Consider the following 19,912-nt stretch of genomic DNA (forward strand, 5'->3'; position numbering starts at 1 on the left):
GCCAGGTCACGATCTCGCGCTCTATGAGTTCGAGCCCCGCGTCGGGCTCTGGGCTGATGGCTCAGAGCATGGAGCCTGTTTCCAATTCTGTGTCTCCCTCTCTCTCTGCCCCTCCCCCGTTCATGCTCTGTCTCTCTCTGTCCCAAAAATAAATAAATGTTGAAAAAAAAATTATAAAAAAAAAAAAAAAGAAGCTAGACAGATAATCTGTTTTTCTTCTAACATCATTAATCGAAACATATTTGTTATCAGTAGTTTAGAAAGGTCTCTCTGCTTCCTAACTTGATGTTGGTAATATCATACATATTAGGGTTGTTCTCAAATTTGAGAATCCTCTCCCAAGTTTCTTCCATACATGAGCTGTTACAAATGTGGATGCTGTTTGTAGTACTGCTACAGATTAAACCCTATAAGCAAGAATTTAGATAAATTCTGTTTTGCAAAATTTCCATCAAAAAGCAAAAAATGCATGATACTTTATAATTGTCCATACCACTATGAACACATTTTTGACGTGAGGCAACTCTTTTCACTAGATGTTGTGAAACAGAATCCTCTGCTTATAATTTTATACAGTGAAGAATTAGAAAAAAAATTCCCACAAGGTGGTTATAGGTCATACATTTTACACTTTTTTCTTTCATTATCCGCATAGCTCCCATGGTGGGTACTTCCATATTATGATACCAACATCCTTATCATGATACAAACTACAACCGCACATGACTAACAATAACTTAACAATAACTTCCCAGAAGTTATAGAGGCCCAAAAAAGTGTGTTCCATAAACGCAAACTAAATTCAACTGTGATAAGCCAGATTGCCAAAATGCCACAGCCATTTCAATGAAACTCAGAAATTTGTCTGTTTCAATGAAACAACAGACACAAGGCAAGGTGCAAACTAGGTCAATCTTAATATATTACAGTTACGTTATGTTTATAAATTTTACAAAAATGTATGATCACGTGAACAAATTACTAGGATACCTCCCAGGGCCAAGCAAGCAAGGGTTCCGGAAGTTTAATGCCAAGTATTTTCCTATTTAGAAAATGACATTATAAAGCTTTGTGTGTGTGTGTGAAATGCCTATAAAGTTTGTAGATCTGTACAAACTGTATTTTAAAAAATGTACAATTTAATTGTACAACTTAATTGTACAATTTAATTGTAAAATCTGTATTTTAAAAATTGTACAATTTAACTTATGAACATTAAAGTGCACATATTAATCTCCTAGGGTGGCCATAACAAAATGCTACAGACTTGGTGGCTTAAACAGCAGAAATTAATTTTTCACAGTTCTGGAGACTGGCAGTCCAAAATCAGGATGTTGACAGGGTTAGTTTCTCCTAAGGCCTCTCCTCGGCTTGCAGATGGTCACCTTGTTGCTGTGTTCTCACATGGCCTCTTCTAAAATGTTTTTTAATGTTTATTTATTTTCAAAGAAGAGAGAGACAGAGTGTGAGTGGGGGAGGGGCACAAAAGAGGGACACATAGAATCCAAAGCAGGCTCCAGGCTCTGAGCCCTCAGCACAGAGCCTGAAGTGGGGCTTAAACTCACCGACTGTGAGATCATGACCTGAGCTGAGGTCAGACACTTAACTGACTGAGCCATCCAGGTGCCCCTCACGTGGCCTCTTCTAAGGGATGACCCCAGTCCTGTGGGATTAATGCCCCACCCTTAATTCAACCTTGTTTCTCTAAAGGCCCTATATCTAAATATATTCTCATGGGTGTTAGTGTTCAACATATGAATTTCAGAAGAACTAAATTCAGTCCATAACAGTGCAGAAGACACATGCATACAGTTTAATGAGCAATGTATACTAATATATAGGTAAATAATAAAGCAAATTTACCTATAATCACCATGTCAAGAAATAGAGCATCACTACCATCAAAACACTTTTCTCACACATAACCCTTGAGTTCTTTCCTGATCATAATGCCCTTCCTCATGCCAGCAGCAATGACTTTGGTGATATTTCTTTTCTGTACAGTTTTACCACCTATGTATGCAGCTTTATACAATACATATATAGATTGAAATTTGCATAAAGTAGTTGCATTTTTATGCATTGTTTTGGGTCTTGCTATTTCTACACATTTTCTTTCTAAGATTCATTGTAATGCATTTAATTTGCTTATTTTTCTTAAAGGGCAAGATATTAAATATTTAGGCTCAAGAGCCATCTGGTCTTTCTCACAGCTGTCTTAGTTCTGCGATTGTATTATGAAAACAACATAGAATGGACATATAAAAGAATGGACATGTTGTGTTCTAATAAATATTTACAAAATTTGACAGCAAGCCAGCAGGCCATAGTTTGCTGACCTCTGGTCTATTGCATCCACCTTCTATGCCTGATATTAGTTATTTATACCCCCTTTCCATTTTCCATAATCAACCTCAGAAAAGTTAATATTAATAATATTTGAAAATAACTTTTGAATTGGTTGATTCTCTGGGCATAGATTTTCCAGTTGGCAGCATGGTTGACCCTTGAACAACATGGGGGTTAAGGGTGCTGACCTCTGCACAGTCAGAAATCCACATGTAACTTTTGACTTCCCCCAAGTTTAACTACTAATAGCCTACTATTGACCAGAAGCCTTATCAATAATATAAACAGTTGACTAGCACATATTTTGTATGTTATATGTCTTATATATTGTATTCTTATAATGAAGTAAGATAAGAGAAAATGTTATTAAGAAAATCATAGGAGAAAATACATCTACAGTACTTTGCTATATTTACAGAAAAAAATCCACATAGATCCACACACTTCAGTATATGTGCGCTGAAGAGAGCACTAGATCCACACAGTTCAAATTCATGTTGTTCAAGAGCCAACTGGACTTTTCTTTTAGAAAATTAAAGGTATCATTTTAGGGGCACCTGAGTGGCTCAGTCAGTTATGTGTCCGACTCTTGATTCCAGCCCAGGTCATGATACTCCCAGGGTCGTGAGATTGAGTCCCACTGAGCATGAAGTCTGATTAAGATTTTTTTTTCTCCCTCTCCCTATGCCCCTGCCCCACTTGTGCTTTCTCTGTCTCAAAAAAAAAAAATTAAAAAAAAATATCATTTTATTATCTCTTGACTTGCATTGTTGCTGCTGAGAAGATAATGATAAATCTACTGTGTTGTGCCTTTGAAGATGATCTCTCACTTCTTTGGCTGTGCTTAAGATTTTCTTTTTGTCTTTAGAGGTGTTTACATTTATTATAATATCTTTAGATGTAAATTAAAACAAAATTACTTGCTGGAGATTCACTGATATTTTTGAATGTCTTTTATTGTGTCTGAAAAATTCTTTGTTATCATTTTTACACATTGCCTCTCCGTTTTCCCTCCTTTACTACAGGAACTCCAATTAAGTCTATATTATGTTTTATCATTTTGTATTTCAGATCTCTTCTATGTGTCCATCTTTTCATTTCTCTACTCTGCTTTCTGTACAATTTCCTCTGACTTGTGTTCTGTGACACTTATTTGCTCTTCATCGTGTTCTATTTGCTTATAAATCCACCTACTAAGTTTTCGTATTTCAAATTGTAATTTAATCATTTCCAGAATTTCTACCTGGCATTGTTTTCTAATATGATGCATTACTTTTTATAGCTTTCTCTTGTGGGAAGATACCGCAAGGTTTTTTTTTTTTACATAGTATAATCTATTTTTATAATCTATATTTTATGTTATGTTTGCTATTTTTACTGTAAGAGGTGTTTGTAGATCTGCCTCAGGGAACTATTATCTCTAATCACTTTAAATTAAAGTCAAGATCTAAAAGTTTTTTGTGTGTGTATATCTGTATGTATGCTTTTGTTTACAGATTCTCCAAGACAGGATTTCCTCTCTATCCCTTACTTAGGATGAAGACTTTTCTAGAAACCCCATGGAGTTTGTCAGCAGAGGTGGGTTTATTTTTGGCTCATTCTTCATTTGAGAGGATGGTTCTTTGCAGACCCAACTTAATATATAAAGATCACCTCTTGGACTCCATGACTAGAGTATTTCTGGGCTTTGGTTGTCTTCCTCATGGGTTATAAGATTTTCCTAGTAGAAAGTTAAAAAAAAAAAAGGAAAGGAAAAGAAAAAAGAATTTCTAGTAGAAATTTCAAATGTTCTTGGGTAGACAAATGCTTCCACAAGGGGAAAAAAAATGGCTTCTGTCCTCTTCTCCAGATTCCTTGTTTCTCTCTGATTTCATCCTGACAATCCTTTGTGTCACATCTTAAATAACTTGAGTGAAAGAAATCTTTTTAATCCATCATTTAGTTGCTCTCAGTGGGAAAATTAATCCAGATGACCTAGACAGCATTACTAGGAAAAAGAGTTTGAAAAATCTTCAGTACATCTTCTGGTATTTTCTCCATTACTTTGTATTTAGGAGTTTGGGTAGAAATGAACCTTGACTCTTTTCCCCTGTGCTCAATTAGTAACCTATTGTGAGTTGAAACCGCTAATACTTAAATTGGAAGCATATCCATTAGGGGCTTGGATTCTACTTTCAAAGCTCAGTACCTGAAACTAAAACACAGGGAGAGTGTATATTGCTTGTTTTTCTATTTTGGACCCGCAGCACTGAGCTGGAGCTAATGATAATAGAGATAGTAGTAAATGCTTCCAAGTGTATGCAGCCTGCATGGGTAAACTTGAGCGACTGCATTTGTCGTCCTGAGACCCTGACTCTGGTATTAATGTCCAACACTAGTCCCCTGATGAAGCAGCTCTTCTCTGTGTCCCCCTATCAAACGGCACCTACAGTAGTCTGATTCCAAATTCTAAGAGCTAAGCTGGTCCTGGTATGCTCCTCTAAATTCTAAGAGCAACTGATAGATAGCTGCATTATTTACTTGGCACCAAGAAAACAAACAAACAAGCATAGAGCTCAGGCTGTTTTCACCAGCTTATACAATAACATTAAATTTTATTGTATAAATTACAGTAATTCAAGTGCCCTGCCTTTTGGCACAGAAACCCACTGCTCAAGTTATATCCCAAAGTTGTGTGTGTGTGTGTGTGTGTGTGTGTGTGTGTGTGTGCGTGTGTGTGTGTGTATTGGGAAACAGGGCCTTGGGTCTTCTCTTTTTGGATACTTATCAAGCCACCATGGCATTGCCTTGTGGTCAGCGTCCTGGCCTGCATTGGATGACGACTCCAGCAGGTCCCATCAGCCTTTGTTAATATCCACTACTGTTAGACTCTCTCTGGTCTCAGGTGATGAGACTATTCTGATCATGAGGTTCCATACTATGAAACCAGACTATGAGGTTGTGGGCTATTTTGCTCCATCCCAGACATGCAAGAGACCCTTACCATAACTTCTCATCACATAAGTAAAATCAGGTTGCAAGTTCTGACAAGGCCCATGATGGAAATTTCAGGATTATAAGAAAAAAAAGTATAACCAAGAAACCTAAAAATGCTTTTAGAAATGGCTCCTCTCTGAGATCATGGGTTTGGACTCATTCTTGTGGACTCTTGCATTGTAGCCCTGTCTCTGTGTATCTGGTCAGTTTGCTCTCACTCTCTATAAGTCCCCACAGTTTTTCTACATTTTCTAGAGTCAATGCCTCTCTCCTAGTCATTGTCTCCCTGCTGGGTTTTATGCCTTCCACACTGACTCTCACATTAACAGGATTTCCTTTATAGCCCAGATGGACAATTAAATCAGAAGAAGCCAGTTAATCATTAGTGTGCTCTGGATTATTTCTAATAGAACCAGTAGCACATTCCAAGTTGAATGCCATCAATCTAGGTAAGTACTCATTTATGGGTACTTTATGGTGGGGCAAGCAGTTCAGGGTGAAGATTTTACCTGCATATGTCCTTCCTGCAATCTGAGTCATTTCTAGATTTCCCACAAGAAACTCCTTGAACAAAAAATACATCTCTACAAGGATAAGACATAAGCTGCACTCTAAATCTACACTTGGAAATGAAACATTTTTTCTATGGAAGTTAAGATTATAGAATGCAACTGTAGAGAAAGAAAACAACTTTTCCTCTACCCTCTTATGTTGAGTAACTGGGGCCTATTAATTAAACTGACAGAAGGCAGATTCATAGGAGGAAAAGTTTATTTTTTATGCACACAGTGGTCCTCACTGAAAATAATAGAAAACCCTAAAGAGGTAGTTAAACCTAGGATTTATACACCATTTTAACAAAGTGTAATAAGATATGGAGAAGAGACTAAACAAAAGAAAAGGGGATCCTGGGCTTCTGGAGTGGTGTAAGTTGTGGGAAAGTGACATGAAATGTATGGTAAATAAAGTAAATGAGAGTTGATTAGTAAGGCTTGTTATGCAGTCTCAGGTGGTAAGAATTGTATGGAAATTTCCTTTTCAAATGTAAGTTTCCTTTATATATATACATGTATATATATGTGTGTGTATATATATGTATATATACACATATATTATGTATATGTATATATTTTGCTCTGCTTTTAGGCAGAAAGTGGAGAGGACAGAGAGCTCCTCCTGTGTTTGATGTTTAACTGCTTTCAGCTCAAAATAATTCTATGCAAGTAGTCCTTTGGCAAATTCTTTGCCAAAATTATCCTTTGGTGAGTGGTATATTTGAGGGTGGCATATTCTGCCCTTCACCACCCAGTGGTGTGCTTTAAGTCAATATAATAGTTCACCATAGGCATTAAAAAAAAGACTACACAAAATAGAAATGATCAAAGATCTGTGTGTGGTAAGTGAAATTGTTTTGTGAAAAAGCTGTGTGTTTAGTACTGAGTCACATGTTAAATGTAAAATATATTTCTCAGAGAGTATCTATTAAAATGTTTGAAAAAAAGTGGTTTTCATGAAACAACTCATCTAAAAGTGCAACCTTAGCCAAAACAAAGGCAACCATTTCTATTGTTATTTTTCCCTGCAATTTCTCTGCTTGAGCCATAACTTCTCAGGCATCTATCTCTGTCCTCTCTCTGCATCACATTTGCATGACTAAACATACCCAAATGATTTTCCTAAAAGAGTGGAATTCCCAAAGGAGCATTAATTAGTCTCAACTTCTAGAGAAAAAAAATCTTTGTATCCCACCTCTAAATAAGTTATTTCCCCCCTCCGGCTTCTACTTATCAACACTTCCATAAATTTGTGAGCCAAATTTTAATTATGGGGCCCTAAATACATTATTTTACCCTGTTATCCCACATATGTTTTCATAAATTCATACCTTGATTTCCAACAAATATAAACACCTTGAGAATAGATATCCTATTTTCATTTATTTATATTTTCCATTGAAAAGGTACCTACCAAATATAATTTATAACGGCCATAACAAGATGAGTGGAATCCAACAATTACAATGCAGATTAGCATCACTGAGAAGTTGATGAAATGTCTGAGGCAGTAGAGCTGCAACACTGAGGTGCCAGGAGCCATCTGGATTAGCCAATCTGTCCTTGTCCAGGTAGTGTTTGGTGCCATCCGGTGGCTGTTGTCTGCTCCATTTTAAATATTGCTGGAGTCAATTCCGGGTCCCTGGACTGACTGGATATCAATTTCATAACCATAACAGAAATTTGAAGAATCTTCAGGTCAGCTGGTACACACTTCATTGATAAGAGGAATACGAAAATCTGGAAATGGTCAGACCCAACCTCTACCTCTTGGTTTGCAGACCACGGTTTTCACCTTTTCTCTACCTGGCCCTGTATTTCCATCCTCACTTCCTTTCTTGTCACCCCCACTGCTGTGTTTGAGAAGATGGGGCCAGAGGACCAAAAATGGCTCCATTAAATTTTAGTTCTTGTTATAAAGGAGTGTCATAGTACACATCATCAAATTAAAAAAAAAAGATACAGGCTTAGTAAGGAGAGACTTTATTCAGAAAGAATATTGCAAAGAGGAAAGGATGGGGGAGAAACTACCGCAGAGGAGAGGGGTTACTGCAATAAAAAGAATGCTGTGGTATAAGATCTACTAGCATCTCAAGAACCAGGCAAAAGAGTTTCTTTTAGAGGGAAGAGTAAACAAGGTTAGAAATAACGGGATGAGAGTGGCATGATGAGAATCCTTGATCAGTGGACGCTTTACCTAAGACTAGCCTATTTTCTGTGAAGGCCCCTTAGGAGGGCCTGTATGCTGGCTCAGGCTGGGTGGGGGGAGGACCAAAGGTCCCTGAGGGGCTCAGGACAAGAAGAGAATCTAATCAAAATGGTTTACAAGCATTTTGTTCTGATTGATCAGTGGGAACATGCAGTTAAGCTAATCATTCTGAAGGCCAAGAATAGGAATCTGGAAGATCTGTGTCTGGACTTGTTATACCTAAACAAGGGGCATCTTAAAAATTATTTATCTTACAAATTGTTCGCCATCATAAATAATAGATGAGACACTAAAAAAATCCCTAAAGTACATTCTGAGGAATTATGTAAATTGCTGAGAAGAATGGTGAACTATGGAATAAGAAACATAAGACAAGCATTGGCTAGGAGCATAATTATTTTTAAAAATATGGCACTGAATCGTTTATACATTTTATTTAATTAACAGGATCTGTGAAGAAAATCTTTAAGAGGAAATTTTTTGGCACTCTTATACATATGCTACCTGAATTACCAAGCTACGAAGCCAATTTGTCAAAATCTAAGAAAGGATTACAGAAATATTGACTTTCAATTTTCCTTCTTTATTTTTATCCTGCTTGCCTCTGCTTCCTGTCTTTCTTTCTTGGGTTTGCTTGGTAACAAGGAAAACTCTTGAAATTTATTATGAAAATTTTACCATAAAAATAGACAGCTTCATGTTTATTAGTAGTGAGATTTTAACTAATGACAGAAATAAGGTCAGTAAGGAATCAAAGAGAATAATTTGGAAAGCATGTGGCAGTGCCTGGTTATGAATCAGTCAGTGGCTTGAGCAAATTGAGAAAATTAGTAGAAAAAGGAAGCATTGAATTTAAAGCATTAAAATGAGAATTTAAATCTTGAATTAATGAAAATGATCTGATGTAATGGAGATATTATTTTCTAGCTCCCAAATATTATGTACGTGTGGGGAATGAAAAGACTTCTCTATAAATAAAGAAACCTGTGATGATATAAATTAGCAGAATCACATGAGATTGCAGCTAGGGAGAATACCACACCGTTCTCAAGTGGCATTTTGTTAGGGATAGAGAGGGCATGATTTTCATTGCTTATTGGCTAGGCTAAAAATTTCCTAGGGCAGAATATCAGGAGCAGGGTGAATCTTTGAGTTGATTGATTTCGTAAGGTCAGAATGAAGGCAAGTGGGACAAAATTCCAAGCAAAGAAGAAAGCATTGTGCAAGTCACAATATACAGCTTGGTTAAAATTGTCAAAGTATGGGAAGCAGTTGTTCAGATTTTAAGAGATTAAACAATGTATCACCTTGAAATTTAAGGATCAAAACCAGGGTTTAGGTTTCATTTCAATATGTATTTTATACTTTTTATACTTTTATACTTTTTATACTTTTCTTCATCAGCAGGTTACAAAGGCAGTTTGAGCTCATAGTCAGAAGGTCATCCAAGATCTAAAGCAACATAGAGTCCTCTATTGCCTTGGTATTGATGCAACTGAGCATACCTTTATTTTATTCATTACGCCATGTAGCACCTAAATGATTGGATCATAAAATCTGATGATACAGTAAGATGAACTGCCCCAAATCTGGATCATCAATAAGACAGTCAATGGAATGAAAATATAGAGGGGAAAAATCCCCTGACATTAGTGTTGGTGACCAATGAAGGATTCAGCTGAGATGTCAGAATCTTTGAGAAGTTTCTACAGGGAGCGCTCATGGGAGGAAACTGAGGTAGTTCATTGAAGGTTGGCTTCCAGCAATCTTTCCAAATAAAAATAAAAGCCCACAGGAAACATGTAGAGCAGCCCTTGAAAAAAAAAATCCCCCTTAAGCCTCTTGATTTAAAGAGCCCAGGAACGGGGTTGAGCACTGGCTATCAGACCACTGGGGAAAGTGTTTGATATTTATTTCCCAGTGCAGAAGAGCTGCACATCAAAACTGTGGTTCACTGAGAGGCCAAAGCAAACAGAAAAAGAGCAGAGGGTTGGAAGCTTAACCCCATCAGCGCAGAGCAGTCTGGGAAGCTTTGGTTTTAAACATCAGACACCAACTTGCAATGATGTAAGCAAAGCGTAAAATTAGTAAGATATGAGGTCACTGGGTATGCTGACAACCTGGGATTATAAAACAGGCAGGAAACAGGTTGGGGGTGCAACACTGGGCACAGTGGCTTGTCCCTCGGCTGCCTCCGGCCATCGGAAGGAAGGCCACTGCCGGTTCTGCTGCTTCTCTGGCTTCTGGAAACAGTGAGATGCTGTTTTCTGAAGTAGCTGAACGTGTTTCTGACGGTACTTGCTTCTTCTTGTCTTTGAGTAATGATTCAAGAGCCCGGGCAAGTATACCTGGTTGTCCAAGCCTCTCTAAGGAGAAAATAATAATAATAATAATAATAACAACCAAATTGAAGTTAGGTTGTTTTGCTGAACCAGATATTCTTTTAGAAAAACAAGTTTCAGATATGCTCTTACTGAACACGTGATCAAACTTAGGAACCCATGAATGAAAAGTCCGTGACATACAAAGACCAGTGCTGAGAATGAAAGCCAGTTAAACATAACATTAATCAGAAATCGTTTCGTTAAAAAAAATGTACAATAGAAAAGCAAACATAAAAATAACAGTTCTTTATATATAACACGTGCAAAATAAATAATAATAGTGACTAAAGTTCCACTTTGTGGGAGAAAATGAGTGAGAAAAAGTAAAAGTATGCTCATTTCTTTCTGTAATGTAGATTCTTCGTATAAAATTTATACAATGAAGTGTCAGATATTCTTTCATGATTGGTGTTGATAATTAGAAATATATTGATTAATAATTTGGAAAAAACTTGTGAGAGAAGTAGTGACAAGATAGATCTTTCAAATTTATGGTGAAAAACATCAAAGACAATACAGTTCATTAATGAAATGGTACAGTACTAAGTATGAGAAGCATAAAAATAAAAAAAGTGAGATAGGAACAAAATGAATGAGAAGTAATATTGTGAACATAAAGAAAGCCTCATTAAAAATGGACTGACAGCCAGCCCAGCCAATGAGAGACGCCACACGCAGCCAATGAGAAGCCACCACCACCCTGAACGCTTTGAAACTGCTTGTACCAGCTTCCTTCTTTCCTCCAGAAAAGCAAAACCCTCTCCTCTGTTCTCCAGACCTGCCTACGGTTTGTCATAGTTTGCTTGTCCCAAACTGTGATTCTCTGCCATTCCTGAATAAACTCATTTTGCTGGTAAAATAGCTGGCTCTATTGTTTTTTTTTAAGGTCAACCATGTGAACTCATACACTTTTCTATTCAAAGCCAAACTATTTTAAATTGAAAACATATAATGGACATTTGGTTGCATTTCTAATACTTATTTACCTTCTCCTCCCTAGCAGAATCCAGTTATTTTTAAGATACCCACATTATTCCCTCACTCCTGAGGATAATCCTGAATAATTTAAACCAATAGGTGCACAGAATTGCCTCTAAGCTGTTATTAGTCCACTCATGAGCACACGGTCTAAGTTGGGACAATGGAATTGAAGGGAAGAAATTATAGTTGTGCTAAAGATGATCTTAAAACTATAAGGAGAATAAGATTTAGGATGAAGTCACTGCTAAGGTGTAATAGTGGGAAGATGGAAAGGTCACAGGTCCTTAATAATATAATTGAGCCTGGATTATCCCACCTAGTTTCCCAACTATGTGAGATAATAAAAGTGTATATCTTTGAAGCCAGAGATTCCTATTATTTTGAGCCAAGAACAAAACTCAAACTCTAAGTCTAGTTTGCTCTCTACAGTCAAAAATCAAACTCCAATTATATGCTAGCTGCAAATAATACATATTTTTAGTAGGGGTTTGGTTAAAATGTAATGGACATATATAGTAGAAAAGTATGTAGCTATTAAAAGTAATGAAATAGATGTCACCCAGAAAGACCAAGTTAAGTGACAGGCAAAGTAAAGACCAGTGTGTGTATTTTGATATTTCTGTAAAAATTATTCGTATAATACATTTTCTTCTATAGTTAGTGAATATTTCTGGAAGGATTAACTAGAAACTGTGACATTGTGATGCATGGCTGGAGACAGATTTGCAAAGAGGTTTACTTTTCTCTGTATAGCACTCTGTTCCTTTTGAATTTTCTACCATGTACTTGTACTATCTAATCAACACGTAAACAAAAGCAAAAATGAAGTAAAGACTAAAACCAAAAGGATGAAAAATATTATTGTAACATTTTGACTACTTCAGACAATAACGCTTTAAAAAAAGTGTCAATGGAACAATGGAACACTTATAAGGAGGCATCATGTGTTAGGTCTGTATTAGTATACAATTATTTCAAGTAACTTAAAATATGCCTATACAGGGGCACCTGGGTGGCTCAGTCGGTTAAGCATCCAACTTCACTTCAGGTCATGATCCTCCAGTTCATGGGTTCAAGCACCCCATTGGGCTTTGTGCTGACAGCTCCGAGTCTGGAACTTGCTTCAGATTCTGTGTCTCCCTCTCTCTCTCTGCACACCCCCCCAACTTTTCTCTCTCTCAAAAATAAATAAACATTTAAAAAAATGTCTATACAGGCTCAGGGATTTTCTTGTTATTTGTCTTTTGGGTATTTTTCTCACAGAAAAGAAGTCTAGATGAAAAAAGTAATTGATGCTGGTTCAAAAGCTCAAGATTTCACAATATATTTCTTCTGTGATTTTCTCAGCCTTTCTTTCAGGGTTTTAATATGGCTGTTGTTGCTATTGGCATAACATCTACATTCAAAGCAAAAAAAAAAATAATAATAAAAAAGGATCTGGAGAGGAGATGGATTTTTTTTTTTCAGAAAAGGAAAACCCTTACCAGAAACACAACAGACTGCCACTCTGGAAATATGTTTCCTGGGCCCTGAAGCTTCAATTGGCAAAAGAAGGGGCTAGAAATTGGGTCAACTAACCAATATTGTTCACTGACCTATGAGTTCAAGAAAAAGACCTCATTAAATTTTAAAAAGCAGAAATTATGCAAAACACATTTTTTGCAACACAATACCATCAAAATATAAGTTAATACAAAATGTCAAATGAAAGAAAGAAAATTTTCCAGAATTGAAAATTAAGAACATTGTCCTAATTAACGCTCTGGTCAAAGAGGAAGCCTCTTGGATTAGCAAACGCTTTAGAAAAATAATTATAATGAGGGTACTATATATACAAATTTATGGTGAATTACTGGCATTATGCTCAGTTGATCTGTTGAGGTCCTAAGTATATCACTAACAAACAAGAATAAGTGAAAAAATAATGAATCTATTCTAAATGTTGGGTTAGTTTTATTTTTACATTTCTAGGGAAAGCAAGAGGATGAAATTTAGTGATTAATAGAAATTATGAATTAGAAAAGAAAAACCAAATGGAGAGAGACACTCAAATTTATTTCTTTTAAAAATCAATAGGGGGTGCCTGGGTGGCTCAGTCAGTTAAGCATCTGACTTTGGTCTAGGTCATGATCTCACCATTCCTGAGTTAGAGCCCTGCGTCAGGCTCTGTTCTGACAGCTCAGAGCCTGGAACCTGTTTCAGATTTTGTGTCTCCCTCTCTCTCTCTGCCCCTCCACTGCTCATGCTCTGTCTTTCTCAAAAATAAACACTTAAAAAATCAGTAAAATAGGCAAACTTTTGACCTCATTCTTATGTCATAATCTAATTTTTTTAAATAGAGAAAAGACAAAAACATACAAAATTTCATACTAAATAGACTTATAGTTATGCATGTCAAATTGAAAACCTATTACATCTCATTTCCTTGAACTTCTACTAAAATTTCAGTAAAGTGATAAGAAGATTATTAATCTACAAAGGGAAAGAGAACAGGAGTAAAGACAACAGAATAATAGTGATGCCAACCATTATTTGGAAGCTCAGAAGCATTTGTTACAAAACAAAGCAACAACAACCACTGAGAAAATAATCAAAAGGTAAGAAATGGAAAATAAAGGAAGAGAGGGTAAGAATTAGGGCTAACTTATAAAAGATGCATAACATCAGGTAAGTGAATGTTCTAGAAATAATGAGAAGAGCAAATTAGAAAGGATTAATTCAGAAATATTTCCAAGAACTAAAAGATCAGTCTAAAAGATTAACTAATTGACCAGATTACTGATTGAAAAACAGATGAACATAAGGGAAGGGAAACAAAAATAATATAAAAACAGGGAGGGGGACGAAACATAAGAGACTCTTAAATATGGAGAACAAACAGAGGGTTACTGGAAGGGTTGTGGGGTGGGGGGGATGGGCTAAACAGGTAAGGGGCATTAAGGAAGGAATCTACTCCTGAAATCATTGTTGCACTATATAATAACTAACTTGAATGTAAATTTAAAAAATATTTTAAAAAAGAAGTCTATGTAGAGCTCATCATTATGAATAGATAAGCCAAAGAGCACTATAATTTTCAAAAGCAATACTGGAAATTTGAGGACCATAGGACACAGATCTGAAAATTCTGAAGGATATGGTTTCACTCTAGAATTATATATCCAGTCAATATAGTGATCAAACATAAACATGAATAATACACATGTTTTTGGCATTTTCTGAAAAGAAAAGAAAAGAAAAGAAAAGAAAAGAAAAGAAAAGAAAAGAAAAGAAAAGAAAGAAAAGAGAAAAAAGAAACAAGAAAGGAAAGAAGGAAAAAGAAAGGAATTAAACTTGTAAGCATTTTTTCCTAAGGAATTTGCTAGAATAGGTGCTCCACCATAATGATTTAAAGGAAGCCCCAGGGGCACCTGGGTGGCGCAGTCGGTTAAGCGTCAGACTTCAGCCAGGTCACAATCCCGCGGTCCGTGAGTTCGAGCCCCGCATCGGGCTCTGGGCTGATGGCTCAGAGCCAGGAGCCTGTTTCCGATTCTGTGTCTCCCTCTCTCTCTGCTCCTCCCCCGTTCATGCTCTGTCTCTCTCTGTCCCCAAAATAAATAAACATTGAAAAAAAAAAAATAAATAAATAAAAGGAAGCCCCAGGAAACATTGGAATCCAATACCAGACAGTAAGAAAAAGAATTCCCAGAATCTCCACTATGCTGCAAGTATAGAGAACTGTCAACCAGACAGGAGAAAAAGGAAGGAGTGCTCTAGGAGGGCAGTCTAAAGAAATGAAGAAAGGAGGAAGGGAAGGAAGACAAAAAGAAAGGAGGGAAGGATGAGAGGGAAGGGAAGAGGATAGGTCTGGGGAAGGAGGGAGGAAATATTGAGGCCAAGTCCACCTAGCTTAATTATCAAGACTAAGAACTGAGACCCTATCTGTCCAAATAACTTTGTCGGGGAGGATAATGCAAAAACAAACCAACTAACCAATAAATAATGTCACTGTTTACTTCTGGAAATTCCTGGAAATCAATTTGTCTATACAAATATATATATTTTTTTCATCTGGCAAAATAGCTCTTCAATCAGAGAGAGAGAGAGAGACCACTAATTTATCAAATATTTATCATTCTGGTGGAGCACATCTTCTAGCAAATTCTTGAAGAAAAATACATAGAAGTTTATTTCCTTTCCTACTTTTTCTCCTTTCCTCTTTTCTTTCCTCCCCCCTCTCTTTTCTTTCCTCTTTCCCTCTTTCTTTCCTTCATTCCTTCCTTTTCTTCCTTTCTTCCTTTCTTCCTTCCTACCTTCCTCATTTTTTTCTTTCTTTCTTTTTTTTTTTTTGAGAATCTAATGTCAAGACTCACTCCAAAAGCATTTTCTCCCTTTTCTAATCTATTTTTTCACTAACATCACCTAATCTCAGTAAATTCCCAACCATAAACAATTTGAGCTCAAATTTTAAGGTCCTAGAAATATCCCCCCCTAAGTTTTCTTTCCCAAAATATCATTATGGCACTGTCAATGAGGTGTTATTCCTTAAGACATTCTTCTTACAGCAGGAGATTTAATAAACATCCTTGTTTGATTAACAGGTTACTCTGGTGTAGTGTGAGTGTATGGGGGGAGAAGTGTGTGGAGTCAAACTGGCTGAAGAAAAAAATAGCTAGATTATCTGATGCATTTGATCCCATTGAAATAATATTGAGAAAACTTTACAGATGTGTTGCAATAAATTTTAAAATATGTTACATATATTATGCTATATAGTATATTATATATGACATATAATAAACAGTAGAAAATTAGAGAATTATTAATTTTTAAAAAACAATAAAAATATAAGAAACAAAGCATAATTATGTGTTGGTTGGATTAGTAGAAAATAACATTTTAGGGTTGTAAGCTAAAAACTGAATTAAAGTTTAGGAATGGATGGAGTTTATGAATTGAATGGAAATTGTGACTTAAATGTTAGGAAAAAGGGAGCAAGACTGAGAGAAAGATTGATTAAAAATGCTAAATCTTCTTCTACTATTATAGGAAATTAATAAAAGAAGAAAGCGAGAACAGCTCATATTATAAGGCAAATACCACCACCACCACCAGCAACAGCAAAAGCTGAAAGATTTGGAAGCATTGCCAAATCAATCAGACTCAATCCTTTAGAACAGAGTGCTAGCCTCGTAGCTGAGACTTGCTAGGGGTGACACTGTGTAATGGAGAAACCAGAGATAGTGCAAAAGAGCCTCTCTTTGTCTGTCTGTCTGTCTGTCTGTTTCTCTCTGCATAGAGAGATGTCTGGAAATATATTCTTATGTACTGACAATAGTTACTTCCTGGAATTTCTTTTGGTACATTCTTCTTAACATTTTTTCATAGATAAATTTTTTATAACACACACACACATATAAATACATATATATTTTGATAAAAGTAATAACCTATTTTCTAATTAAAAAATAAAACTTTGCATCAAATTTCAATTATAACAGCAGAAAAGGAAACAACCGCCCATGAGCAAAATCCCACCTCAGCTAGACGTCAGTCACGAGGCCACGCACAACTACAGGACAAGCTGAGAAAGGATAGACAAGCCGCTCTGCTTGTGCAGAAAGTAGAGTGAATGGGTTTGGTGAACAGTTAGTCACTCTCTGCAGCAATTTCTTACAGTAACAGAACATATTTATAGTCAGATGATCCAGCATGTAGCAGCTAGAACGATGCCTCTTTTGTTGCTGTGCTGCAGGAATCATAAATCGTTGTGATTGATACTATAACACAGCAGGCTTCATCAAAGTGTCAATTCATCTAAAGAAAAACTGGTAAAATCTCTAGGATCCAGAGAATCCCTTTTGTTCTCCTTGAATACTAGGATTCGGACAACAAGATAGAACTATTATAATAACTTCATAAAATTCTGGCAGCCCTCATCATCATTTTTCTTTTTAATATTTATACATTGTTCTCCCCCACATTCAGTAATTCCATACATTGCTACAAGTTGAGATCAAACTCTGGAGCCTCTGCAGAATTTTTGCTGCTACCTTCATGAGACTCTTGAGCCTCTTTAGAAGAAACAAATTAAAGATCTTCAGTTTGTATGGTCACAGGCAGCTTCTACCAATGAACTACCATGTAATTTTCAACTGGTACTTAATATGATCAATGAAACATTTCTATGAGATTTATTCTACACAGGATCTTGGGAAATTCAACCTCCCGACAGATCATCCTTTGCTGGCTGCCAACAGAATATGTCGATTATTTACTTTGTCTGTGTGATTCATTGGTGGTGGGGGGCGGGGGGCGGGGGATGGGGAACATGAAAGCACTTCTCCTGGGCATGGGAGGAGGCAGATGCAGAAAATGCAATGCTTGAGGATTTTTAACACAGTCTTTCTTCCTTAGTCATCAATCACAGTGCATCTTTTCCTCATCTTTTTTCCCATACATATACAAGCACAGAGCTATGATTATGGGGTCATGAGTGATGCCGTTGGTTCACCAACCTTCTCTCCAGTATCACTTGTCTTCTTAAGGATCATTACTTCATTGAATGCTGTTGAATATTGGCATATGTTTATAGCATCAGTGTTGGCATCATGCTCCTCCCCCTAGATCAAGGACATGAGCATTCTACTTTGACTAATTTCTCACTGATGAAAACATATCAACTAATAGTAACCCTAAATCCTTCTGTACTTAAGCATTAGTGATGAAAAAGCAAGTCTTTATTCAGGTGACTCAGGCTGGCACGTTATGACAGAAATCAGAACTCTCCTAAGACACTCTGTTTCATACATTTATGTATTTTTTAAGGGTTATCACAGTTATCTAATGGCTTTTCCAGGGAAATGGTTTACTTTATCCGTTAAGAGTACATATTTTGGTATCAGACTTCTTGAGTTTAGAGCTGCTAGTTACCAGCAGTGTGACCTTGGACAAGTGATGCAATCTCCATCTGTCTCAGATTTTTTATTTGTAGAATAAGAATACTATAAAAATCCCTGAAGAGACTCATTGCAAGGATTCAATAAGACAATGCATATAGAGTTTTGGTCAGATATTGCCACATTTAAACATCAGTGATGATGATGAAGAAATCCTAATGTTAATTCAGCATTGGTTTCTTTTAGTTGGTAATCTCTACCGTGCTTGTTTCCATTTCTACCAGTAACTGAGGAAATTGGGCTAAAACTGTGTTTCAAATATATACACTTGTTATATCAAACAAAGTACACAACCAGATATACTTAGCCATAAGTGGACTGAAGTCTAACAGAACATATTTTAATGTGAGGCATATAATGTACTGATTAAGAACACGAAATCTTTCGAAGTCAAAGTCACAAGATTCAAAGTCTTGGCCCACCATTTACTATCTGTGAACCTGGGGCATGTTACTTAATCACTCTGTGTCCCACTTTCCCTAAACATGGGATGAACAAATTAATAGTATATTCCTCACAGGGTAGACCTAAGCTCCATAAATTTTATTTATAGGGACTATAAATCTTATTGTTCGAAGTTGAAAACTTTCTGCAAAGTTTGAGATATGTATACCATTGTTTACAATCTAAATTTTAAAAACTTCCCACATTGAATCCATTCTGGGATTGATAAACTTCACTTTTTTTTTTTTTTCAGTTAAGCATTAACTTATTAACTACTGTCTCCTGGCTACTATGATAGGGATGGTGATCAATGAATATGGCATGGCCAGTCCACCTAGCAAGCTCCAATCTAGTCATGTGACAAAGTGAGGGAAAGCTGGGGAAATCATGATATAGTCTTGTCTCTGAATGTTCTTGTGTATGGTATTTCACCTATATTTACTGCGGATGTGTATCTCATTATGCGATCCAATCTTCAGGCTACCCTTTTTAACATTTCAAGATACCCCACCTCTACTGGCTCTATAAGACTTCAGGCTCATACTATTATTTTATTTCCTTCTTCCCTCCCTTACGTCTGTCCTTCCTTCTTTTCTCCCTTCCTTCCTTCCTTCCTTCCTTCAATTCCTTTTTTAAAATAAAAATATCTCCAAAAGATTTTTATAAAGGCTTTTAGGCAATTCCAACCTAGCATAGGTTAATTTAGGTTAATCAGAGCGTCACTACAGCTGGGAAAAAACAGATGCTTGAGGGAATCAGAATTTTTCTAGAAGCAAGAAAGGGGAGAAAGATACAACCCAGAGGCTGAGGACAATCTCTTAAAAGTTTGATTTGGGCAACTGGTCATAACTGGGATATCCAGAGGTCAGGAAAATGACTCAGAGTTACTGAAAGAGAGAGAAATGACAGGAGGTGGAAGAAAAGTGAAGTGTTACTAGAAGGACTCAGAATTATATTTTTCTATGTTTATTATGTGTGTGTGTGTGTGTGTGCGTGTGTGTGTGTGTGTGTGTGTGTGTTTTAATTTTAACATTGGAGAAACAAAGGGTGTTGGCAGGAAAGGAAAGAACTTAATTG

The sequence above is a fragment of the Herpailurus yagouaroundi genome, unplaced genomic scaffold, assembly GCF_014898765.1.
Source record: "Herpailurus yagouaroundi ecotype Mexico unplaced genomic scaffold, PumYag 28, whole genome shotgun sequence".
Taxonomy (NCBI): Eukaryota; Metazoa; Chordata; class Mammalia; order Carnivora; family Felidae; genus Herpailurus; species Herpailurus yagouaroundi.